Raw genomic sequence first — 27,485 nt, forward strand, 5'->3', positions numbered from 1 at the left:
ACCCCCCCTTTGATTTCCCACAACTGTGAATATTTAAATAGATAAACATCAGAAAAAGTGCCGAAAATAAACACCAATATTTCTGTTGCAATCATTAAAAAAAGAAAATCGAATTCCGTCAAGCCTGAAAATAGAAAAGACAAATAAAGAGTGGGAAGGAAACACCAGCACAGAGTGTCCTGGATCCTCAGAGGTATTTAATCACCTAACTCCTGTTGAAATCAAAGGGTAGTCAGGTGCATAAAGACCTTTAAGGATTAGGGCCAAAGAAACTTGTCCAAGGCCATACAGCAGGCCAGTGGCAACGCCCATAATCAGGTCTTGTGAGCCCTTGGCCAGTGCCTTAGTCACTAGACCATGCTGCCTTTTTACTAGGGAAAACGAAAATGAGCAAATGCCTTGCCAGAGAAAACCCTGCTAAATAAAACGCTGCTGCTTCTCTTAGGCCTCTCATTGAGAGCCCAAAGTGAGGCTTTTAGGGTTGCAGAGACAGCCCAGACACCCAAGGACGAACAAAGCCTTCCTATTAGTCCAGACCAGTTAGATCCCTTATAACACTGGGCCCCACACTCAGGTCTTGCTACCCCATCCCATTGCCAAAACACAAGATACAGTAACTAGAAGAGAGGAAGAACCCATCCTACAGCTGGATGATTGCCCTGTCACAGAGATGAGATTCAGTACTTTATTACTGCTCGTTATGATGTGCTGACAACATGACTGGAGCTGCACAAGATATGAAAAGAGTCCCTGTCCCAAAGAGGTCATGATCTGAAAGACAGATGCTGAGAAGGCAAAACACACTATGAGACTTGAGACAGGGAGTTAATTTAAGATTTAATTTCTATGGGCCTGATTTAACCAGGCACAGAAGGGTGTTTTTAAATTTAAGCAGGTGCTTAAGTGACAATGGTTTTAAAGATAAGCATGTACTTATGTGCTTTGCTGAACTAGTGCCTATGGCCCAGATCCTCAAAGGTACTGATTTCAATGGGACTTAGACCCTAAATACCTTTGAGGATCTGTACCTATGTACCTAACTTGCTTCATACCCAGTGTAACATTAGAGTGGCGAGGGAGTTTGACATGAGGTAGTGCAGAATTAGTGACAGCACAGATGGGACCTTCCTCTTCCCTGCGGATGGTTCTTTTCCCCCCAGAATCACTTTTCTAAGCAGAGCAACATTTTAATATTTGCCCTGGGCAGGCCTAGCTCGAGACAGACCCTCCTCGGACACAAAGAACCCACCCTCCCAGACTAGCAGAAAGGAAAAGTAAAAACATTCCTGAGCATTGACTGCCTACACACAATAACCTCAGTATCATAGCTGTCAATCAACAGAGCAAGTCAGTCACTTTCATGAGGAATGATTGATAGGAAGTGCCCATCAGCAAAATGCATTAGTTGCCTGTGACAATACAAGAAGTGATGGCAGCTTTAATATTGCAGCAGATTCTTCTAAAATGGGATGCTCTTCTGGGCTTCATCTCCTCATTGTAACATGCAAGAAGAGGCTAAGCGAGTCAAGTGGAGAGGTTTGCAATCAATCTGTGTCACACTCCAGGGGTTGTGGTGACCCTAAACTCCGCATGGGAATATCACTCTTAAGGAGGTAATTGTTTAACAACCAGATAAATGCACTGTCATCTGGATTTACATGTCACAATGGTGATATCCTGTGACCAGTGAGAAAAATCTAGGCTTTTCTATCTTGTAGATTTCCCAGTGCATAAATCTTGTATCCAGCGGCTAGTCCTATTTACAAGTGGCAATTCAAAAATCGAGTATTATTAATCACTCACTTTGTATGCAACCTCTCAATGCTGCGTCCAAATTCTTGGTTTACTGATAAAGGTAAAAGTCTATTTTATCTGATGCTGGTGTATATCTGCAATAACTTCACTGGGTGTGATTCTGATCTCATGCTAGCTTTACACTGCTGTAAATCCATTGGCTTCAGTGTAGTTACTGCTGATTTACACTGGCTTAACCAAGAGGAGAATCTGACCCAGGATTTACTGACCGGAGCATTTAAGAGATTAGGAAGTCTAAGCTTCAGAAAAATTCTACAGTCATTTTCAAAGAATTGCCTGAAACATCTTTACAATTAAAGCAGAGATTGTCGCAAACCTCTCAAAAGTCCTGAACATTCAGTACTTGAGTCAGAAATTGTAACAGATGGACTTGGATGGTTCTTTAAAAAATATTAGCTATTAATAAGCATGGGTGTTTGCAATGAGAAATCTAATATATTTTTAGTTAGCCATGTCTAAACAGAGGTTTTTGTCAAAATCTTCCCCTTGGATAAAAGGGGAATATATTCCAGTCATATTCACAATATCCTTCTAAATACCCACTCATGCAATTAAAAACTCCCTACCACCTCGTATTTCAGTTTCAGGATAAAAAAACATACGCATTAACCTTAAGCCTGATGCCTGCATGAAAAAATTGTCTGAAATACACTTAGCATTGATCCCTCTTGCTTTATGCCTCACCAGGTGTCCAGGATTTTGACTCACCTCCCCACTTCCTTTTAAATTTTCATTGGAGGAATGAAACAAAAGCCGTGTAGCTGATCTCGGGGAGCTCTCTGTCCAGCTAATGCTTTTGCAAAGGGCTGAATTAAACTGTTTAGGCATTCTGTAAGCCCATTAAAATATGCACCAGAGCCTCCTATGGTGACTTCAGATTACAGATTTCACTCTGAAGCATTTTTCTCATGCACATTGTTGGGATGGTAGAGAGCTGCACTCAAGAGTGCAGTTTTTCTGTCATAGCTAAGAAGCTTCATTTATAAATAAAAATCTTTGAAATCCAATGTGATGCTGGCAAACCAGGTGCCAGCTCACGTCAAGGCCCAGGGCCTCACTGAACACTGACAAATGCATAGCTGGAAACCAGCCTGGGTTACCTGTGGCTTAGTATAGTTACAATAAATATCTGAGTTGTAAGAATGTGTTTGGTGTCTGGACCTTATGACTAGTGTAGGACGCTGCATGTATTGATCTCAAGTATAACCTCTGTAGCCCATGGTATAAAGTTATACTGAGTGTTTGTATGAGTAAACCTCTATAATTGTGTAACTCACCAAAGAGGAAGAGAAGCACTAATTAAGAGAAAAAGCTTGTCCTGCACACAAGATGGCCCATTGATGGCAAATGAGGCATTGTGTATAGGGTTGCCAACTTTCTGATTGCAGAAAACCGAACACCCTTGCCCCGCCCCCTGCCCCACCTCCTGCTCACTCCATCCCCCCTCCCTCAGATGCTTGCTCACCCCCACTCTCGCTCACTCGCTCATTTTCACTGGGCTGGGGCAGGGAGTTGGGGTGCGGGAGGGGGTGAGGGTTCTGGCTGGGCATGTGGGCTCTGGGGTGGGGCTGGGGATGAGGGATTTGGGGTGAATGAGGGGGCTCTGGGGTGGGGGGTGGAGCCAAGTTTATTATAGAAGCTTATATTACTTTTTTAAAGCTAAGACTATAACTTGCGTGTGAGTATATGTTTCCTGTTTTAACCTTGTAATTAACTCTCATTTCTTGTTTCAGTTAATAAATATTTAATTAGTTTATTACAGGATTGGCTACAGGCATTGTCCTTGGTTTCAGATCTAAGTACAAATGATGTGGGGTAAGTAACTGGTCCTTTGGGACTGGGACTAACCTGAATATTGTTGTGATTTTTGTTGTAAAGTGACCATCTATCACATAGTTCAGCTTGCCTGGGTGGCAAGAGAGACTGGAGTGCCCAAGGGGACTGACTGTGACTCCACGGTAAGACCGTTATAGTGTCTGAGGAGTTCAGACTGATTACTGGGTTGGTGAAATCTAATTATAGAACATACCACCAGTTTGGGGTTTCTGCCCTGAGACTGGCACTCATGGTCGTGAGCCGCTCCAGACAGCATGTCATCCAACAGCATACTTTATTAGTGGAACATGAGAAATTGTGCCACTGGGGTGTAAGTGCTCAGAGACTGATTTCCATGGCACTCCAGCGTTACTAGGAGCATTTACTGATTCCCCCCCCTCCCCCAAAAGGTCCAAGAATAGCCTCTGTCAAGCAGTATAATGAGGATTCTTAATACAGTATCAGGGTTAATTATTATTTATTATTCAAAGCCTAGTCATGGACTAGGGCCCCACTGTGTTAGGTGCTGTACAAACACAGACCAAATAGACAGTCCCTGCCCCCAGGAGTTTACAATCTAAGACTACGGACCAGAATCTGATTTCATTAACACTGGCATAAATCCAGAGTAATGCCATGGAGAACTGTGAGAACAGAACTTGGCCAAAAAGATTTAAACAAATGGGAAACTCGCACATCTTTAGTACAAATGATTCTTCTGAAGTAAATTTCCTATGGTTAAACACGGGAACTATGCAGGGGTTATATAGCGATTCAGTTTTATAGCGATTCAGTTTTATAGCGATTCATTGACATTATTTACATTTTGACTTAGTAGGCACCATCATTCAATGCTGTTGACAAAGGTACTAATGTAGGGCCAAAACGGGAGGAGGGTGGAGTCTGTGCCGTGATTTTGGACAAAGGCCAGGCCACTCAGCCCGTTGAAGGATGAAGCATTAAAGCACATGTGCTTAAATACCTTGCTGAAGTAGGGATCTGCTGAATAGAGACGGACTTATATGTATGTTCCAGTGTTTTGTTGAATCGTGGCCTAAGAGTCTAGCTCCAGGGAGGAGAGAGTCATCAAGTTCTGTGATATAAGGTGACTGTAAGTGCTGACAAAGTTGCAAATGTTTTAGATGTGTAGGAGATGAGCGCCTGCTGTAGGCTGGGTGTAAAAGCCTCCAGAGGAGCAGCTGTCACGTCACTTTGGCGAAATGGAGTGTAGGTCAAAATAAGACAAGGGATATCTGGAAGTAATGTTTGTCCAGTGTTGTGCCTGTGCACTGAACCTGGGATTATCTCCGTCTGCAAACGCCAGCAGAGAAGGCAAAGCTACATTTCTACCAGGCTGTCAACAGGACTTTCTTAATCACTCCACAGCCCATTCTTAACTTCTCGCCGAAGAGGCTCTTCTGCACAAGCAGCTGGCCAAACTCATGGAACTGCACTTGGCAGAAGTTGTGCACACTACAGCCAGGAACTGTGAGCCTTCGGGGGAGTTGTTTGTAGTCACTGAGGAAAATCTGGGGGAAGGGGGCAGGGAGGCTTTCATGACAACTCACAGGTGCCAAATTTTAGAACAATACTTTGCACTTTAAAAGGGCCATCCAAAGCACTGTACAAACATCAACCAGTTTAACTTCACAACACCCTTCTGACTTTAGTAAGAATCGGTTACTATTACGTCTCTGCTGGGGAAACTGAGGCACAGAGTTCAGTGCCTTGTTAAAACTCACACAAGAAGACTGTAGCAGAGCTCGGTCTAGAATCCAGACTTCCAGATGCCCAGTCCTATATTTTATTTTCTGAAAGCAACTTTTCCCCTTTTCTTTCTACTGAGTTGGTGTTTGCCGTTTAGACTCATGTGACAGCTGCCATCTTGACTGACACCCTGAGGTTTGAGATACAGCTCCTAGCTACTGAGTCTCCCTCACAAACACATCTGCTTGGTGGACTGGACACAGATGGGGATGTATAACATGACTGGTAGTGGTAGGTAAGCCTCACACTGAGCATCTTTCACCCACACGTCTTTGATTAAGAGCTACGCCATGGTGGTTCTTGAACGGTCACCCATATTGGTCAGGAAAGGATTTTCCCCACCATGCATTGGCAGAAAACCATGCGTGTTTCTCCTCCTCTTCTAATACCAGGGATCAGCTCTTTAAATAAGGTATCTGAGATGATTAATTTCCTGCTATTGAATGGAGAGTGGATTTGACTCTCTTCTGCATCTGTGTTTCTGTTCTCTGGCACTCAGACCAAATGACTGACACATGGGCAGTGATCTGAAGCAACCGAGCACAGCAGTTATTGGGAGCATGGCCAATGAGGGTGTGGCGGGAGGAAAACCCAGATCAATTGTCTTCCCTCCCCAAACGACATTAGCTTTTTATTATTAAATAATGGCCAACATCAAGGCCTAAACTCTTCTCAGAGCTTGAAGAATATGCATTATGGAGCTTCTCAGCTGAAACCAATTTTCATCTCACTATATGTGGTTTCCTGGAAAAGCCACTGTTCTTTGGATTGCCAATATGCACTGGAGCTAAAGCAAGCTGGTCGCCAGATATATGAATCCCACTGAACAAACTGACAAGCTTCAGCATTTCCACCAGGGCCTGATCAAAAAGCCTGCTGAAGTCAATGGGAGTCCTTCCTTTGACTTCAAGGGACCTTAGATTAGGCCCTAAGGTCCAGAGCCTCAAAGTTATTTAGGCACCCAAGTCATGTTGAATAGTATCTTCACTCCTTGAGTAGCCCCATTGGGGCTTATCGTTCTCATGCTAACCACTTTGCTTCCCCTATCTGGTGACCAGGGCTGGCCTTACGATTTGCAACCCCTTGAGCTTCTAGCGGGTGAGTGAAGCGAGACTCTGAATTTGGTCCTGCCCAGTGATAGGTGGGAGGGTGTTCCGGGGGACACACACCCCTTTTTATCATTCTTCCACTAAACTCAAGGGATGATGGAATCATTTCCCTGCTTTTGATGGAGTTGCCCCCTGCAACCTCCTGGATGTAGCTAATCCTCCTGGCCAGAGACGACTTTTACCCTGTCAAGTATTTCTGAAGGGTATTTGATGCATTTCTAAATGTACACAATAGCACTCAGGTACCCCGGGGTGGTGGATGTCTTAGAAATATGTATAATAATTCCGCTAATAGCATTTGCATGCACAATTACCCATATTGCATGCACAAATGCAGAACGTGGGGTATGCAAATATTGTGGATACATTTTAGGAGGAAGTTTTAAAAGTTGGTCCAGCGACTGATATCAGGGCTTGTGTAGCTTACTGAACTCATGAGGGTTCATTCAACAGGAGAGTCTCCATTCATTCCAGAGAGGAAACTTCCCTTGCTTTGTTACAGATGCAGGGGAGAACACAGCTAAGGCCCCGAGGCCTAATATTTAGCCCCCATTTCAAGCCAACGCCCATTTATGCCTCTGCCAGCTTGTGCTGAGCTCCCCTGCACATATGTCTTCCACACTTTGTCACCATTCCCACACTTCAATTGCTTCTGTTTCACATTTGGGTGATCAAAGCTTAAGAGAAACCAGTTAAAAGGCTTTGCCAGCTCACAGTAATATGGTAGGTGGTCCCTCCTAAAGCAACCCCACTTCCTACAATTAGACAAGAGGAAATTGAAGGAAATAAATTGTAAAGTCTACATAAGGCAACTGCTGTTGATTCTCTGTGCTGACTGTAGGGTCATGCTCCCTTATAGTCCCTTTCTGGATGCTTGGTACAAAACAAAAGGCAAGGACACAGGCTACTAGCAAAGAAGGGAATACTTTACTATCAGTCACTAATACCTGGAGTCCTACTGTCACTCAGGGACAGATTGGGCCCATTACATACAGGCCCACTTTGGAGGCACTGGGAGAAATACATTGCCCCAGCGGGCACTGTGAGCCCAACCAATGTGGCTCCTCTTAGGCTTGTTCAGTGTATGCTCACCTTCATGGCTGGTGAGACGTGCCGGCTGGTGCAGACCAGGGCAGGACCATGGCCCCACCTCCTACCCCACTTTTAGAGTGACATGCTCCAGGGCACTAGAAAGAAGCAGTCACTGTGCTCAGGGGAATGGAGATGGTAAAATCGAGACTGATCAATCCCAGTGCAGGGGGCCTGAGTACCCTTCTCCTACTGCACCTCCACAAGGGCCAGCTGCTATTTGCCCCTTAATATTAAATTAATGTCCCTCTCCATTATAGCAATTTGGCTACAGCTACATGGGTACAAAGACAGGAGGAAACGGACGGAGTGTCGCCCAGTCAGCTTATAACTGTTTCCCTCTCTGCCCTATTGATACCAGACGCGCCTAAAAACAGTGACAGACTAGCCAAGCATAGAGGTCTCCGAAGTTTTGTTCCAATTGCCGGGATTTAACTCCCTGGTACTCTTCCCTCTGGTGAATTCCCTGCATCACAAGTCCATGGGCTCCTGAATATCCTTGTGTAATGTGTGCACTGTGCAGTCTGTCCTGCCATCTGCGGGGCTGTCTCATGGTCCCTGGCCCCAAAAATCCTTTCTTGCTCGCCGATCCCTGGAGCGTCTTTCTACCAAAACTCCTCTTTTTACCTCAATATCAGCTAGGAAGTGTCACCATGTCTGCTCTCCCCACTGCCCCCAGCCATGATGCTCACTACACCGGCTCCAGGCCACACTTCTCAGTGTCCTTAGCTTGCAGCCTGGTCCTTCAGCCCTTGGCTTCAATGAGTATGGGATGCAGGACTAGGTCCTTAATTAGGGTCCTGCTTCTTCTCCTGGACAGCACTAAGCACCTAACTCAGAGGGCCAAATTCATGAATGGAGTTCCACGGAGGATGTATTTGGCCTATTGCCCCCAGGCTCTGTAACCAAAGACAGTGTTTGCAATGCTTTCTAGGATCCTCCTCCACAGCGAGGGGTGTCCATGTAGCATTAGTCATCTCAGCTCACAACCCACATTGTGCCTGAACGGCAAATATAATTTGTACCCTAGTAGTTAGCAGGAGAAGAGAAGAAGGAAGCGAGGTAGGAAGGCAGAGGGAACCTGAAGTGCTGTTTCTCTGCTATGATGACAACTTCTGATGCAAAAACAGCACAAACCTGGCTTGAAATGAGTGTCTCCTTTGTTCGTCCTGAGATGTTCAGAACACAAATGAGATTCAATGAGCTGGTTCTGCCTCACTTAGGGTGAAATTCACCCTTGTGCAGGGGGCCAGGGCAAGACCTGAAGGCCTAAGAGGGACAGAAGGGATGCATAGACGATAGGCCTTGTGCTGGCCTTCTGCACAGGAGTGAATTCCTCCATCAGGGCCTGATTCTGCCATTGCTGCAGTGTAGGTTAACACTTCCATTTACTTCAGTGGTACAGGATCAAGCCCCAACAGCCAGATCCTCAGTTTTCACTCAGACTCTCCTCAGGCAAAGTGCCACTGAAGTCAATAGGAGTTTAGATGAGGGATTTTAGATGATTTTAGACTGTTTGGGCATTTGGCCGGAAAGCAGGACACTGTAAATTTCAGAGCCTCCAAGTGGTCTCCACAGATCAGCGTAATGCCTGCATTTCTCCCTCAGTCACCAGAGCCACTGTAGTTTATGCGAGGAGTTACAAAACAGGCTTTCTTTGGCCCTGCTCTATATTTCTGCAGTGGGCTGTCATGCTGGGTTATCAGCCCACTGGATGAGTCAGAGGAGAATCAGGCCATGGGGCTCTTCATTTCTAGATGTTGCCGCCATTTCTCCTTTGGGTTCCTCTTGGCTAGAGTCTGCCATTCCTGTCTGATGGGAACTCATTCCCTGTAGGAAAAAGAAAAGGAGTACTTGTGGCACCCTAGAGACTAACCAATTTATTTGAGCATAAGCTTTCGTGAGCTACAGCTCACTTCATCGGATGCATACTGTGGATCCGATGAAGTAAGCTGTAGCTCACGAAAGCTTATGCTCAAATAAATTGGTTAGTCTCTAAGGTGCCACAAGTACTCCTTTTCTTTTTGCGAATACAGACTAACACGGCTGTTACTTTGAAATCTGATCCCTGTAGGAAGTGAACCCTGTGATTCTCCACAACCTTCACCTCAGCAGCTTCACAACAGTGCCAGGTCTGAAAGAGTCTGTTTAATCAGCTGGTAACCTTACACTTTCTCCTGTAAAGATCTGGGGCCTACTCTGCTCCTGCTGCTCTCGGTGCTTCCACAGGAACAGAGCAGGCCCCCGTGTTCTGATGGACTGTGGAATCACTGAGGATGGTTGTTATTTCTAGCAGAGCTCAACATCATGCAGACCTCTTGGAACGGTACCGCTGTTGCAAGCTGACCCCAGCTCAAAATGAAGGGCTGATCCTACAATCCCTGACTTACTCAAACTCCCATTGTGTTTAATGGGAGTTTTGGCTGATTAAGGAGGGAGGGATAAATCCCTAAATGTGAAAAAAACTAACAAACAAAACTCCCACAAAAATATAAACCAAACCTGGGTCCAGGGTGAAATTCACCCCTATGCAAAGTCTTGGCATAAGGCTTTCGAGGATTTCTGTGGAACACAAGTGGGTGGCCCCTCTGCATGGGGCTGATCAGCTCCCTCCTCTCTACCTTCCTTGCTCCACTTTCTGGGCTTGCTTTGATTTTCTCATTTGTTTTTCATTTCTCCAGGGGCTTTAAACTCTCCACTGAGTCACAGCTTTAGCAAGTAACAGAGAAAAATAAAATAAAAAAGCAAGGTCACTCCCCAGTTGCCCAAGATTTCTCTAGTTGCAGAGTGCCACAGAGCACCCTGGCCTGTGCTTCTGATCCCCCTGCGTACCAAGCTAAACACTTATCCCCTCATGATTAAAGCTAGGAACTCACTCATGCGTTGTCGCAGCTGGATGCTTTGGTACCATGCCTGCCGCTAAGATCAAATGCCACAGGTCAGCATCTTGTTGAACAAATCCAAAGCCAATCCCGCCCTGTCATTTGTACACAGCTGATCCAAAAATAAATAAATGAACAAACAACTCTGAATGACCTCTCATAGAAACGCTGTCAGTGACCAGACAGGACCAGTCTTGGTATTTCAAGTGCATGCCTTCTGTTGTTGTATATTCAGGCAGAAAGCAGCCTTTATCTTGAGATTAATGAGTATTAATGGCTAACACATAGTATAAACTGACTATATCAATTTCAGTGATTGAAATAATAATAATACTTGGCTCTTGTTTCATTAGTACATTTCAAAGCACTTTGCAGTATCCTTCTGAAAGAAGAAAAGGTTTCTTTTAACTTTTAACAAATTGTTAGGGTCACTCTCTGCCCTCTTACTCATACTGGTTAGTGTCTAACTCTGCGATTAGTCCCACTGTAATCTGTGAAGCTACAGTAAGTAAGCTACAGATTCATGGCTGAATCTTTCCTCCTGAATCTGATTGTTCTTAAAGTCAGGGGGAGTTGGAAACTAGAGATTTTTTTTTAAAACAGGCCAACATGATCCCAAAAGGGATTGGATATATGTATGGATATCATTTATATCCAGAGCATAGGTGCTGGAACTAAGATGCTGGGAGTGCTACCGCACCCCTGGCTTGAAGTGGTTTCCATCATCTGCAGGGTTTACAGTTTGGTTTAATGGCTCTCAGCACCCTCACTATATAAGCGGTTCCAGCTCCCCTGATCCAGAGCTGTTATACTTAGTGACAACAACCATTTTGGATGGGACATTAAACTGCCTGCGTCGGGGTTTAAACCAATCTCTGTTAGAGAGCAGGATGAGACCCATGAGGAGGGTGGACATTATCCCACAGCTGCCTATTGTTGGGTTCTTATAACTTCCTCTGAAGCATCTGGTACTGGCTACTCTCAGAGACAGGATATTGGACTAGAGGATCTCGGCTTTGATCCAGTCTGGCAATTCATATTGTTCTATGACAGAGATAGGGCCCAATTCCCCCACCCTTATTCACATTGAACAGTATATTACTCTGAGAGTCGTCCTTTTGATTTCAGTAGAGACACTTGTGGAGTAAGGTACCACTCAACATGAGCAAAGGAGACAGAGTCAGGCCCTTAGGCAGCAGCCTGGAGTCTGGATCCAGATTTGCACATGAATTAGTCCAAAGTTTTGGAGACCCAGATCCAGGGCTTTGGTTTCTGATTTATGTTATCTAAGGGCCAAATTTGGATCTCTTTACCCATCAGACAGGTAGTCCTAGGGGGGCTGCTTTGGTGATAACAAAGATACACTCAGAAAGGATTCTGGCTTCAGGTGAGGAACAGCAGCAGCACCTGTTAGAATGCGGAGCCCCAGAATCCTCATCTTCCGCAAATGTCCCTGCTAATGAACAGCTAGGAAAGGCAGAATCTGAAAAGCAGAATTCTCTCTCAGTACAGATTTCAGAGTAACAGCCGTGTTAGCCTGTATTCGCAAAAAGAAAAGGAGTACTTGTGGCACATCTGATGAAGTGAGCTGTAGCTCACGAAAGCTCATGCTCAAATAAATTGGTTAGTCTCTAAGGTGCCACAAGTACTCCTTTTCTCTCAGTACAGTGTTTCTCTGGGATCTCCCTGAGGAGTCAGCAGCAGCTTGCCATGGAGCTAGCATTTCTTTGACAACCTCAACCACATGAATAAGTAATATTTCAGTGTTCAAATTCGACAAGAGAACCATATATCACCAAAGCTAGAGAACAAGTGGCTTTGACTAACAAAAAACAGCTCCTGAAAAACCTCCTGAAAGGTTTTTAGTGTGAAACAATCAGTGACCTAATTAGGTGGCACTCTCGCTGGAGAATAGGAGGAAGAAAAGAAGAAAGGAAGAAAGAAAACAGGTTGGGAAGATTTCAGAGTAGCAGCCGTGTTAGTCTGTATTCGCAAAAAGAAAAGGAGGACTTATGGCGCCTTAGAGACTAACAAATTTATTTGAGCATCAGCTTTCGTGAGCTACAGCTCACTTCATCGGATGCATGCCGTAGAAAATATAGCCTAAATATTCAGCAGACTGGTCCAAGCTAGAGCTGACCAAGGGGGGATGCTTTATTTCACAAGCATGAGCATGTTCACTGAGGCATCAAGTTAACAACAGAAAGAGAGAGGTGCTGAGTGCCTTGTGCACATTCTTCTCGGAGAGCCCTTTTAAATATTAAAGGGAAGGGGAAAAAATAAAAATGAAACGCTAAAGCAGCCCACAGTTAGTACATGCTTGAAACAAACAAGCCAGAACCCCCCACCTCCACCTCCCTTTTTGCTAAAGAGGCATCATGTTATTCCCTAAACAGACTCACAGGAAGCTGAGATTTGGGACAATTGTGCCAGGATGGAAGAGGAAGGCAGTTTATTCTTCTGAGGGTTTTCCAGAGCTATTCACTATTGATCACTGCAGTGGGACAATTCACCAGTGACCTACATCTATCAGCTATAAACAACACCGTTGACATCTACAGATTCCTTGGGTTAAACTTCACGTACCCCCACAATGGGAAATGGATCATGGCCACTGAGCTGTGTCATTGATTTGAGGTGTGAGCACGGTGGACTTGATGGAGGGCATAAGGCAAGTTGGGTTGTTAGAGAAGTTGCCCCCAGGGAATGACAACAAGTGGAAGATGATAAACATGCAATAAGTTTGTGCTCCTTGAGTCTGTGCGCTAGCTGCCGGCTGTCAGCCAGTCTCATGGGAGTTGTCCTCTGCTGGTTGACATTCAGATGAGAATCCGGTGGATGCTGGTGCCAAGCAATTGAGCAGGATGGCTCAAAAGAACAATTTTAACTTGGGTGTTAAGAAAAAAAGGAAAACCTGCCGAAGTGCCCATCCTAAAAGCCACTGACATCAATGGACAGAGTCCCAGGGACTTCAGTGGGTTTTGGATCAGGCCCTAACAGCATGAGAACAAGCGGGCAGCGGAAGTTGCCTATCGGAGTAGCTATAGGAAATGCAGAGGCATTCAAATGGATGTGAGATAAGGCTATAAAGAGCAGAGCACAGAACTCCTTCTCCTTGATGAGAGCTTGGACCAGAAGGCCCAGAAGGACCAGAAGGCCCATCTCACACAATCATCTATGTGTGTCATTCCAGGAATCCCCCTGAACTCGAGACACAGCTCAGCTCACTACGTACGGGAACAAATTAGAACAGCTGTTATTGGGCAAAGGTGTTCTGCGCTCTGTTTAAAAAAGAAAGGGCCCAGTCCTCAGCTGCTATACATTGGCCCAGCACAACTGCCTTCACTGGAGCTGTGCTGACTTACACCAGCCAAACACAGGACCCAGTATTTCCAAAATGGCATCAACAGTGGGCATGAGTGTGGTCAGTTTGTGTCCTTGTCACTTCTTGACTGGAAAGATTATAGAGTGTTCAGTCCTGGGAATACACAACACTGCAAAGGGACCATCCGCAGAAGGCGTCACTAACCAATGGGTCTCATTTCCTTGTGCTCTAGCTGTTATTTAGGGACTACAGATCCCAGCAGGCACAAGAGATCCATTTAGACCCATTTAGACCAGTAACAAAACCAGCCAGCAAGATCCCTATCCCCTTTTCCAATCTTCTACTAGAATCAAAGAGGTTTATTATTCTCTGGACTCGTGCATAAGTCCCTTTAATACGAATAGGAAAGTTGCCCTTCCCCTCTTTCCTCCTTCCCCCGCCCAAAAGGCATTTTAAGAACAAAATGCCAAACTGCCCCAATAAACTGAGTCCCAACTTCGTTCTCTTCTAATGCAATGTTGGATACAGCCTAATGGCCGGATTCTGACTCCCTTCATCACACTCAACAGTCCTTCACTGGGCAAGTAACTCCATTTATTCCAACGTGTCTAGCTGCAGAATAAAGTACTACTCACCATGTGTAAGGGTGGCAGTAAATGGCCCCCCGCACATCAGAGAATCCAAAGGAAATAGACTTGTCTTTTAGAGAGCTGAATGAGCACAATCCCATATGAAATACAAGCAACAGTCTCTTTCTGCCTTGTTGCAGAGTTGCCCCGATAAGGAGGTAGTTTTGGGCAACTGTACTGTAAAATAACCACAGCACATACAACACAAATCACCTTGACTGATAATGCTAATGCATTCAGTGCTTAAATTGAGTGTAATTAACTCACTGATGGAAACCAGTGGGACAGATCGTTTCTATGTCTTTGTTTTAAATATCCACTTTAACATCAATACATGCCAGATACAAATATATTACTTTACAGAATATATCATGTGTGCGCCATGTGACTCACGCATGTATTGTTTAAAATTTGCATTAATTACAACTAATTGTTTGTATTATCATAGCTGCTAGAGATCCCAACAGAATTCAGGTCCCCATTGTGCTAGGCACTGTACAGACCTATAGTAAGAGACAGTCTGTAGATTGGAAAATCTCTATAGACAAGACAGACAAATGGTGGGAGAAAGGACGTGTTACACTTATTGTACAGTCAGAGAGCTGAGGCACAGAGATTAGATGCCTTACTCATGATCACAGAGGAGGGCTGTGGCAGAGCCAGGAACTAAACCCAGATCTCCTGAATCTTAGCCCAGTTCCTAAACGACGGTAGCAACCCTCCACTCTGTTCTGTGAGTACTATACATCACTTACATTAAAACAATCACTTTTTACTCTATAAAAAGGGTTAGAAAACCAAAGAATGTAAAAATCATTGAAGTTTTGAAAGATCACTGTGTATATCCTGTTTCCTAGTTATTTTACTGTCCAAAAATATGAACACTTTTGTTATCAAATAAACATCACCCTAAGTCAGTATCCCAGATTCATAACGCACTTCTTAATGCCTTCCATCTTTGGCACACATGCAATGGAAATATCTCATTGGCTGCCTGAATGCTATGCCACCCCGTTGCTTCAGAAGTACAAGATGCAGATTCACAATCAACTCACAAAGGGAGTTCAAAACTTCATGGAAATTGTTCAGGTCCCAATCATGTTTATGCTAAAAAGCTTTGATGGAGGTAGCACTGAATCTACAGTATGACTAGCTCAATTTCCTTTGAAAGGGAAAGGTAGACAAAATGTGGGTGTGTATGGGGGGAGAACAGAGAGAAAGAAAGAAAGATCTGCGCTATTCGTTGTAGAAAGGTTTTTATAAGATTTATCCATTTCAGTCTGGGTGGTTCTGCAAAGCACACACACACAGATATCACTGAAAACCACACTTCTCATGTTTAAATTATCATACGCAGCATTGATTTAAAGTAGACCTGATCTACAATTTATACAACACAACACAGCTTCTGGGGAAGAAAATATGCCCCATCTTAACTTAAACCTTAAAAGTTGCACTTACCTCGTAAAGAATGCACAGGGGTCTTTAATGAACTGCAAATTCCCTGAAAGGTGCTGTCCTTCTTATTAGCAGATAAGTTTTCTTTCTTGGCTTAGAACAAATAGGGTCTGAAACCTGACCTGGGACATGCTCTGTCTATCTTTGCTGATGAGGGCTCTCAACTGTGTATTGTTGCCAAGAAACCAATGGCAGAATTTAAGTGTTCAGATTCTTAGCCTGGTCAAGGCATTCTTAATCAAATGCCCTTTTTGAGCAGGAGGACAGGATGAATTCTAAACCTCAGAAAAGGTATCACACGGAGAGTTATCAACTGGGTAACTTTCTTTAAGTAAAGCAAACTCATACATTGCTTTTGCCAATTTGAAGCATTTAATGCAGTGTTTTTCTCTGGAATTATCACATGGCCTCCACTTTCTGTTCTTCAGTGTTTACACATGAAACAAGTGGATTTTATCCATGTACCCTCTATCAATCACTGCTTAGAGATAGATCACAAAGGTGGTGGTATCAGGGTCTGAATCCACATTAGGTCTGAGACAGAATCAGGTCTAGGCTAAGAATCAATGGTGCCAGCATTTCATGAGCTGTTCTTATTTGTTGCGTCAGAGTTTCTGAAGGTTGGTGCATTTCCAGCACCGGAAAGAGAAATCATCTCTTTCGCCATAAGGTAGTTAACATTCAGCCAACAGCCTGTAGCAGTGTAAGCTCCACACTGGTGCACATGCCATTAGGCAAATGAGGCACACAGTTCAGATCTAGCTAATTCAGGGGCTCAGCAGAAACATATTTTTCATGCAGCTGACTTGTATTTCACTGATCTTCCAGGGCGCTGATGGGGAAAGTTACTTCACAATACTTCAACAACAGTGGATGCTTGGCTTTTGTCAGTGTTACAGATAGTTTCATGTATTTGCATTTCAGCAAATAATATCCCACGGTGTAGCCTTTGCTTACAGTCCCAATTAGCTATGGACATCAGTGTCTGCTGAAACTCACTCTTACAGGCCAGATGATGTGGATGGAGGAGGCTTGATTACCTGGATCTTGCCTAGGCTAGGAAAAGTAGGATCTATAATTTATGTGTGCAGCTTACCCCATAGTAGCAATGGTGGGGGCACAAGGGTAGAGAGGGCTCACTCATTTTTACCACCCTATTATCTAGATCTGTCCCGAACAGATGAGATGACATGATGGTAAAAATATCCAAGCCTACCCTCCAGCCTCCGATGTCGTTACTGCTGGTAGAGCTACCAGGATGGTGAATTGCGGGTCTTAATTTTGCCAGTGCGGGTGTTGCCCAGGAACTGTACAGAGGGAGGTCACCAAACACATTTCACAGATTAGCATTTTCACAGCAGATATTCATCTGATTCTCTCGTTAGTGCTAGAGTGATCTGTACGAAGCAGGATACACCTGCAGATATTTTAAAATTAATTCCTGGAGTAAGGCCTAAATCCCAAGGCGTATGAACGTGCTCTTTCTCTCCGTGTCATTCAAAGGGAGCACAAAAATCAAGGATCTAAACATTTTTTCCCAGCAAGGACTCACCTCCTGAGTCTTCAAAAAAAGTATTTTCATTTCATACTTGAGTTAGGGAAAAAAAGATGCGTTCCCTTAAAGAGTGATGTAGACGGCCATATGTTCCAGGAAACGCAGGGCATAAGGGTGTGATCACACCTGTTTTGTAGTGCTGATTTTTACAATATCGTACGCTTCCTGTAGAATCTTTGCAGAAACAAGGGAGTTCTCCACTTTTCTCGGTCTGCTTTGAGTACTGTTGTGCACTGAACACTATGTAATTTATTGCACTTACAGTGATGGTGAGCCCTTGGGTGATTAAAGATTAATCAGCCTCATAACTTACACCAAAATACATTAAGCACTAATACCTCTCAAAATCAACTTCATTCTTTTTTTCATCCTTTACCCTCCATTAGCAAGGAAACCCTGATCCTGCAGACACTTACACATGTGCTTAACTTTACTCTTATGAGTAGTTCCATTGACTTTAGTGGGACTACGTATGATCAGGGACCCTACATTTTTCATGATAAACCCCCCAAAATTCTCTGATAAAAAAACCCATAAAAATCTGTGTTTTTCTGTGATTAAAATGAAATGCTGAACCTTAGCTCCCTAGCCACAAAATATATAGATATCAGTTGAATACAATGCTTTATTGATATACAGTAGAACCCTGTTTATCCAAGCCTCTATTATCTGGCTCTCCGTATTGACCAAACCACCAGCCACCTGGAGCTGACAGTGGCAGGGCTTGGGCTGTCAGCCCCTGGAGCGACTGGGGTTCGGGCTGTCAGCCCCGGATCCTCTCCTACAGGAGGTCTCATTGGTTATTCATCCTCTTTCCCTTGCACAGGAGTTCCATCATCAGAGGACTCATCCTCTGATGGGACAGGAGGAATGAATTACTTTTGCCAGTGCTGCTGTTCATGCCACCCGAGTTCATTTTACTGGTGGGAAGATAATCATGCTGTCTTACTGCTGGCTCTTCCTCAATCAAGTCAAAGAGTGCCTCTCCCCACCATCCTGACGACATGCTCTGTTCTATATTTCTCACAGTGGCATGCCAAAACATGATTGCGTAGTGGAGAAACGTCCTGCACCATAGAAGTGTGCGTGTTAAGTGACTCAAGAGTACAGCTGACCGAGAAACAGAATTTCTACCCTGAGGAAAAACTTGAGATTTCTGGAATTTTTTTCATTCCAAATGGGAACCACACAGCCAAAAAGTGGACATTTTTCACCAATTAAATCCTGCAGTATTTCATTTGAGAAACATTGAACCAGTCCCGGGAATGTTTTGGTGTTTCCAAAATGAAATATGCCCCCTGGACTCCCAGGCAGGTTGTGGGGGAACCAGGGAGGCTGACAGCCTGAGTGAAGCCTGACAGCTCACCAGATGGGCTTCCATCAAAAGTTTCAACCAAGTCGAGATGCTCTCGTAGAACGTTTCAATTTAGTTGAATCAGCTTTTTCTGGAGGAAAACTGTTCCACTGGAAACATTTTGATCAGTCCTCCTTAAAAAGTCCTGTCCAGCTTCCTTAGCATCTATTGTCCCTTCCCAATTCGGCAATTTTCTTATGATTTAAACATTTATTTTGTGGTAATGTCTAAAGGCCACAACCAGTTCAGGTCCCTGTCGTGCTAGGCCCTGTACAAACACATAACGAATGACAGTCCGTGTCCCAAAGAGCTTGTTGTGCGCTTGTGGTTAAGGCATTGACTGCCTTACGTGTTTCAGGAGATAGAGTCAACTCCCAGCTCTGCCACAGACTTCCTGTGAGACCTTGGGCACATCACCAAATCCCTCTGTGCCTCAGTTCATCATCTGTAAAATGGGACAATAATTCTTCCTTTGTCTATATAGATTGTAAACCCTTGGAGGCGGGGACTGCTCTGATTATGCTGTTGTACAGTGAGGGCACAATGGGACGCCGATCTTAGCTGGGGATTCTAGGTGGTACCCCAATATAAGTAAATATTACAGCTACTAATAATACAATAATCTGGAAGTTTGCTACAGTGGCAGGAGCAGACTCTGAGATTATACTTTTATAGGATAAGCTTGATTGAAAATCAATGCATCCGATGAAGTGAGCTGTAGCTCACGAAAGCTCATGCTCAAATAAATTGGTTAGTCTCTAAGGTGCCACAAGTACTCCTTTTCTTTTTGTGAATACAGACTAACACGGCTGTTACTCTGAAACCTTGATTGAAAATGTAACTCTCTTACAGTCATAATTTTCATGAATCTTTCAGAAACGCTGAGAAGGTAAATTAGCTCCTCCTCTCCTGGCTTTTTTTCTTTTTTAAGCATGTTGGAAACCTAAATCTTTGAAATTGCATCAACATGCAGAAATCTTTTAGCCTGACACAGGGAAATTTGCCTAACAAAACAGTATGGTTTTATCAAGTCATTTCCTTCTGTTTCCTTGCTGGTAGATAATGGCAGCTACAACCACCTCTTAGCTGTGACATTTCTAACCTAGAAAAGGAATAACTGTAGTTGGCTGTAACATTTCCAAATGATGTGCCTGTTTGATGGGAAATGTTACGGCTTTTTCACATTTCCCTAAATAATACCTAACTCTTACACAGCTCTTTTCTCTGCAGCTCTCAAAGTGCTTTACAAAGGAGGTCGATATCATTATCCCCATTTTACAGATGGGAAAACTGAGGCATGGGAAGGTGAAGTGACTTCCCCAAGGTTGCCCAGCAGCAGAGCTGGGAATAGAACCCAGGTTTCCTGCATCCCTGTCCAGAGTGCTATCCTTGAGCCTCTAAATGCAGTCTAAACAGCTAGCAGAGAAGCCGCATCATTTGTTACTCATCACCACCCTGCATGTGCCTGTAGCCTGGAAGGAGAGAGGGGATTCTAAAAATGCTGACTAATTATAGTGCGCATATTATATTACAAAAAAGGTGTTCGTTCAAGAGCTGCCCATCCTCCAGCCTGTCTCAGGACCCCCATCCTTTCCATTAAGCAGAGGTGCTACTACATTAAAAAAGAAAGAAAAGGCTGGAGGGTTCCCGGAGTAAAAATGTGAGTGTTGCAGCTGTGCAGAGCTGGACCTCAACAGGGATAGTAAAGAGACCACAGTAAGCGTCTGACATACAGGAGCCCTGGAATGAAACACATTCCCCTCCCCCGGTCACAACACCGGGGTCTAGATTCCAAAGCAAAATATCCCATCACGTGACAGGAGGCAGTATCCCCTGACTCCAGGGGTTAACGTTACAAAGTGGTACCATCTAGCCCTTACATGTTTTGGGGAGTACGCAGGGGCCGGTCCTTATAATTTGCTGCAGTCTAAACTGTTTGCGAGAAAGGATCAGTTTCAACACATTTCCTAATTCACATGTTTTTTGAATAAAATGCTTTGAACTTGTCAAAACATCCCTTTTTGACATTTTCAAACCAATGTTTTGTTTTTTGATTCAAAACAAGTTTTTGTTTTTGAAATTTTAGTTAAATTTATACGTTAGGAAGTTAAGAAATTAAGCTTGAAATGGCAACAAACAAACATTTTACAATTATCTAAACAAAATATTTTGATTTGATCTGATCTAATTTCTTTTTCATCAGATGACCAGTTGGAGAAAATTTTCAAGATTTTGAATTTTCATGCCAGTTCAGGACGGGAAAAATTTTGAATTCTCACAAACTTTTGTAGGAAGGGAAAACCATTTTCTGCCCAACTCTACTTCTAGCTACCTTCACTTGGAGTGTTTCTGCAGGGAGCCACACTAGCCGCACCCAGAAAGGAGAGATGTGTGAGGATTTCTTAGGGATCCAAATGAAAATCTTAAAGCAAACTTGTTGGTGCTGGTTCTCTTTCAGTCACTACAAACAGAACTGCAGGAGTCAGTTTGCAAATTCTCATGCATACCACAGTGCTGGCAGCGCAAAGGGGCTTTACAGTGGATGAAAATGTCACTTACTTTAATGTGGCAGTGTATAAGAGTGATAGTATAAATGAGACTAAAACCCTGCAGGGTTTGCAGAGTTGGCCTAACTGGGCTAGTGTGGTCTTGAATTTGCAAAATTGGTGTCTGAGGTAGTGTTGCCAACTCTCCGTGATTTTACAGAGAGTCTCATTTTGTGTTTTTTGTAAAGCTCCAGCTGCTGGAGGCTTGTGATTAAATGAGAAACTCACTTTCAACAAACAAATTAGACAAACAAAGCTAAGTTTCAAGTCTTCATGGTTGCAGAGAAGAGCTTGAAACTGCTCATTCTACAGGCTCAAAAAGCAGAGGTAATTAAGAAGAACCTAAAATTTATTTTTTTTTTAATCTCTGGTTTTTGAAGCCAATCTCATGACTTTTGTGGGCAAGACTCTTGTTTTTTGAATGCTTGAGGTTGCAATATTGCTGATGGACCTTAGCGTAATTTTTTTTTATCCCTGCACAATTCCCTAATGCTATTTCTACATATTCTTGTTTATACATAGTATTATATAGGCATGCATTGCTTTGATACAATTTCAGTAACAACAAAAAACTAGTGAGTTCGCTATGTACCACAGATTCACTGTGAATCATCTGCAATCAGCTACTTTAGTCTAGCAGGGCCAGCTCAGTGTAATGCTCCTTTTGTAGACTTACATTGTATTGCAAAAAGACCTCAATCTGGCTACTCAATGGCTGTCAGAAAGCACTATAGTTGTACTATAGTTTAAGTTTCTTCTGGTGCTACAGCAAAGCCACTGCTATTTAACAGGATATCTTACTCCTGGATTTTTCTCCTTCCCAGTCTGAGATGTAAAGGCACACACAAAAGGCAATTAAATCAAACACAATAGATTGTGTTAACTACTTGTAAATAAAAAGCCATCTTGATTTCTTTGCACATCTAAAAAGAAAAGGAGTACTTGTGGCACCTTAGAGACTTCCTCTGAAACCTGTCATTTTGCACATCTAAATTAGTCACCACATGACATTGAAGTCTCAACTCACAAAGAATTTTCAATTTGGTATTAAACATGGTGCATTGCAAATAGCTAAAACAACCCATAGCAGCGGATTATAGTTTACAAATAGGGAGAAATGAATGGCATAAAGAGGACAATGAATACCACTCGGACAAAAAGATTTAGGGGTAAAATATTATTGTATAAAGAGATTTTTTAAAAAAGCTTTAGTCAACTTTTCAAAAAATGTACTGGCACATCTCTGTGTTGCCTGGTTCCCTCCTGGACTGGGAGCAGAAAGATTCAAATATCCCCAGATTGGCTATTCTCGCAAGGTCTGATTCTATTCTCCTCAAAAGGAGGATGGAACCTGCAGTATTGGAAGTCCAGGTGAAACTTGGAAGAAATCTTGTCCTTGGGTCTGATCCATCACCTAGTGAAAACAACTGGAGTCTTCCCATTGACTCTGGTGATTGTCGGACTGAGCTCTTATGGTAATTTGCAGCCCCATTTCATTGCTAAAGAAGTCTGGATAGGGCAGATATGAGGAACCTTTTGATGTCTGCCCATCACTGCAAATTAGCGGTGGTTTGAGTCTGCAGATTTTCAAATGAGGATTTTCTTTGTCTCCCATGTGTGCAGATTCAGATACTCCAAATTTTGCTTTGAAGTTAGAATCCACTCAATCCTGATGAGTCTCACCTATACATTTCGATAGCTTTTGACACAGACTCATACATCGGCCACAGTACCCTCATAAAAGGACCCATGTTTGCTTTACAAGCTTGTGAATCCCAACAACCTTTGCAATGAACCTGGTGTGAGTTTTGCAATGAAACCCAAAGCCAGAGGAGATTTGCATGTACTTCACGTTGGCTTTAAAAATTACCGCAGTGTCCAATATATCACAAATCATGGCTTCTTATTTTCAGCACTTGTTAGCAGAAACTTTTGCTGAGTCTTTTCCTGTCAATTAAAGTTTATCCAGAATAAGGCTGATTTTCTTTCTTTCACCAAAAAGAAAAGGAGTACTTGTACTTACTGAAGTCTCTAAGGTGCCACAAGTACTCCTTTTCTTTTTGCGAATACAGACTAACATGGCTGCTACTCTGAAACCTTTCTTTCACCACATGCTCTTGATGGCCCTTCATAATTTGTACCACCTCCATCTCGCTGCTTCTTGCTTCTAGGCTCAGAAACACGGCAAAGCTAACTGCTGACAGTGGAAGTTGAAAAATATTTCTTCCTTTTGTGGCTTAAACACAAAGAAGCCACTTAGAGCACTTACCCGGTCAATAGCTTGAGCCCTTTATCACTTCAGAGATGGATAATGGAGAAGGCAAGTCAAGGAAAGTCAAATACACTCCAGCTCCTTTTACTGTTTACAAGGTCATGCTAGTCTTGTATTGTGGTGGAGGGTCTGAACAGTGGGAGTCAGACACGTGTATTCTGAGCCAGATTCTGAGACCCGTAGGCCTGGTCTACACAGTTTTTATACCAGTATAACTATGTCAATTAGCGGGCACAGGTGATTTTTTTACTTATGTAGTTGTACTGATAGAGACTCCAGCATGGATTTATACCGCTATAAAGCTGTCTTATACTGGTATATCTATTCCCTTTCCCATATGGGAATAGCTAACCTGTTGTAAAGAACCTTTATACAGATATCATTGCATCCAGCCTTGGAGGTTGCACCATTTTAACTATGCTGGAGTAGTTAAAGCAGTACCACTTTCTAGGGTAGACAAGGCTTAATCCTATGCTAATCTGGCCCCATTTAAGTAGTGCTCTCCCAGAAGATAGCATGGTGGTGGTGGAGGTGCTGGGTGGGTGGAAAATTTTCTAATTCATTGGGAAAAAAATAGAAGCAAATCAGCCAGATGAAGGAATGAAAATGGACTCGCATTTGGGACCAGCTCGTCAGTAGCTGTCCCAGCTGCCAATGGAGAATCTTTACTCACATCATTTTTGTTAATTTCTATTGTTGCAGCCTCTCAGGTTACAAGCAAATCTTTCCCCAATCTCCAAAAGACTCAATCCACATGCTCTGATATATAATGTTGACGGCTAGGAGCATCTCGTACACTGATCTGCTAAGTGTAGCCCATGTTTGTTAAATCTCACAATCTCTTATTGAGGAATCCTCAAAGGGCTTATTAAGATGGCTTTCTGGGATGTAGGGGCAGGATTTGGCTTGCAGTATTCATCTTCTACACACCATTTCCCCACTGCTAGTGGAAAGTACCATTAGCACTTCTTACAGCTGCTTCCTCTCTTAGGGCCTGATCCTGTGAAGCTCTAAAGGCCTCCTACAGGATGCTGGGCATTCACCATCTCTCAGGATATGCTCAGCGCTTTGCAGGATCAGGTCCTTAATGAGTAGTGTTGAACTTTGCCCCTGCAGTCATCCATTAGCTAGATGTCTTTCCAATTAGCAATTGCATCTGTAACTGGCCAACTCGAGAAAGTATTTTCAAATATATCTGCTGTGAAAAAAATATATAAGTAGGTCCCAGGGATTATGCAGGAGGACTAACACTAGTGCACACAGGGATGAGACAAGAAGTCCGGACAGGGTTGCAGAGATGCATAATAATCTGTCCTTGTCTGACCCCTGCTGCTGTTCACACATTCAGAGTTGATGAGTGCCACAACTTCCCCATTAGCCAGAAAGCTTGGATGCCTGCCATGATCAATGGCACTGGAGCAATCAAAACTTTGCAGAGTTCACAACTACATTTCACCGAGTTCCTCAAAAGGGGAGCAACAGTGATGCAGTTTCATTTATGGTTTTACCACTGAGCACTTTACCCCGTTTCAGGGTAGATTCAAGATGGCGCATGAGTATTTTTATTTGTCTGAGGGTAGCATCTGGGCTCCACCAACAGAGATCTGCTAGGCACTATACAAACACACGGTAAGGCAGGGTCTACATTACAAAGCTTTGTTGGCACAGCTAAGTCGATCAAAGGTGTGAAAAAACCACACCCCCTCACCAACACTGCTCTGCTGGCAAAACTCCTGGTGCAGACATAATTATGTTGACAGAAGTGTGCTGCTGTGTGCCTAAATAGAGTTGTTCATGGCAGTGGTTTAGCTAAAAATTTCTTGATGCCATACAGAGTGTCTACACTAGGGGGTCTTTGCTGGCATAGCTATACCAGCAAAACTTTTGTAGGGTAGCCAAGGCCTAAGAGAAAACCCCTGAGTTGGAGAGCTTAAAATCTAAAGAGGCAACACAAAGGAAGTATTATCACCCCCATTTTACAGAGGGGGGACCAAGGTACAGATTAAATGACTTGCCCAGAGTCACATGGGAAGTCTGTGACAACAAGGAATTAAATTCAGCTCCCCTGACTCCGACTACCGTTACTTATCCACAAGCCTGTCCTTCCTCTCTCAGTGCATCTGATTCTCTTAACTTAGTGTCACAGACTGAATTTTTTCACCAGGAGATAAATAAGCATGTGCAAGTCACTTATTGTCAGTTGCTGTTTTTTGAGTCAGAAATACAGTCACTTTGACTGCTATGGAAAGGAGCAACGTAAATAAACTAGCAACGGCCGATGCACATTATTAGAGGAATTTCATTAACAGGCAGAGTTGCAGGGAACCATTCATCATACTCATACGGACACAATAATATAAAAATCCTTGACATGTGCAGATATCTCAAGCCAAATCTCTGGTTCAGGGTAGAGGTGAACAAGGTTTGGAAGAAGAAAAGGAGTACCTGTGGCACCTTAGAGACTAACAAATTTATTTGAGCATAAGTGTAGCTCATGAAAGCTTATGCTCAAATAAATTTGTTAGTCTCTAAGGTGCCACAAGTACTCCTTTTCTTTTTGCCAATACAGACTAACACGGCTGCTACTCTGAAAGGTTTGGAAGAGTAGTTTAGCACTGAATGGCTGGAGGCCAGCAAGAACATAAGGACAGCTGGCAACTTGTCAAGGCCCAGATGCGTAAACGTTAGAATGAATGTCAAGGCCCCAAAATGAGGAGGCAACGAACAAGAGCAGATGAGGATGTTTGAAAAGATGTGGGATTCACTTTAACTTGCAGAACATTTTCAAGTGACTCATTTTCAAGATGCAGCCTCCCAGGGGCCACTGATCTATAGGGCATATTGTAAACAGATCGACGACACCAGGTTTGTGAGACACAGGTAAGTTTGGGTGTACAATAAATGACATGCTTACTAACGATAGAGCCAACAGCCATGAAGACTAGTAAGAATCAAAATTATTGGTTGATTTTCTTACTGCTTTTAGGGTGAAATTCCCCCTGTGAAGAGGGTCAGCAGAAGGCCCACTTCACTGCCATGCAGCCCTCAAAATAAGGATGAATTTCACCGCTACAGAATTTAGCCTATGTCTGTGCTTAACACGTTACAGTGGCACAGCTGTAGCATTCCTCCATCCACCTAGCACTGTCTACACAAAGATTTAGGTCAATTTAACTACATCAGACCCTTGAGCAACATAGGTGGGTTGATCTAATTTTCCAGTGTAGACCAGCCCTTAGTGTAGCTGAAAGGAACTAGATTGAGAGCCACAGGAAATGAAGTTCTCTGTAGGTATGTGTACACTGTGGCTGCAAGCAAGCCTCCCAGGTCCCAGACAGACTCACACTACCAGGACATGAAGTATTGTGCTACAAATAGCAGTATGGACATTGCAGTTGAGGCTTTCAAGCCTAGTGGGTTGGGTGGGCTTGAGAGCTTGAGCCACCAAGTCCACTCTGCTATTTTTAGCACACTAGCCAGCTTGAGCCCCACTAGCATAAGTCTCTCCACCCAGGAGCTCGCTCTCAGCTGCACTGTAGACATACCCTATGTGGCTCACGACACAGGAAACGTTTTCCAACATTGCCCCACCGATGTACCTGAACCCTGGCCTATTAGGGGAAAGGGATTCATGCTCCATAGCTTATTCAATAAGATACTGTACAGAATTTAACTGAGAAGAGATTTTGCCCTTTGTTTGTTCTCCGAAATAGAGCGCAGAGAAGAGAATTTTTGCACAAACTGTTTAATTTAGGAAAACAGGCTAGAACCGTCTCTTAAAAAAAAATTCTGTCTCAGCCAGCAGATTGATTGCTTTATAAATCAATTCTTTCCCTGCGTGCAAAATCTTTGATTGCACTCCCTCTTTG

General features: G+C 43.5%; 1 protein-coding gene across 2 annotated transcripts in view; it reads right to left on the reverse strand.

The window, feature by feature from the left end:
* The window catches only part of RAB11FIP4 (RAB11 family interacting protein 4), a 211,065-nt gene that overhangs the window by 64,201 nt on the left and 119,379 nt on the right, over positions 1 to 27,485 (reverse strand). Inside the window, exon 1 of one of the 2 annotated variants that reach the window (XM_075119242.1) lies at positions 15,893 to 15,910. The exons of the other annotated variant lie outside the window; for it this stretch is intronic. The gene's annotated coding sequence lies outside the window, so the exon portion shown is untranslated. Of the gene's footprint in view, positions 1 to 15,892; positions 15,911 to 27,485 lie in introns of those variants that run through there. 2 annotated transcript variants of the gene reach the window in all.

The sequence above is a fragment of the Caretta caretta genome, chromosome 14, assembly GCF_965140235.1.
Source record: "Caretta caretta isolate rCarCar2 chromosome 14, rCarCar1.hap1, whole genome shotgun sequence".
Taxonomy (NCBI): Eukaryota; Metazoa; Chordata; order Testudines; family Cheloniidae; genus Caretta; species Caretta caretta.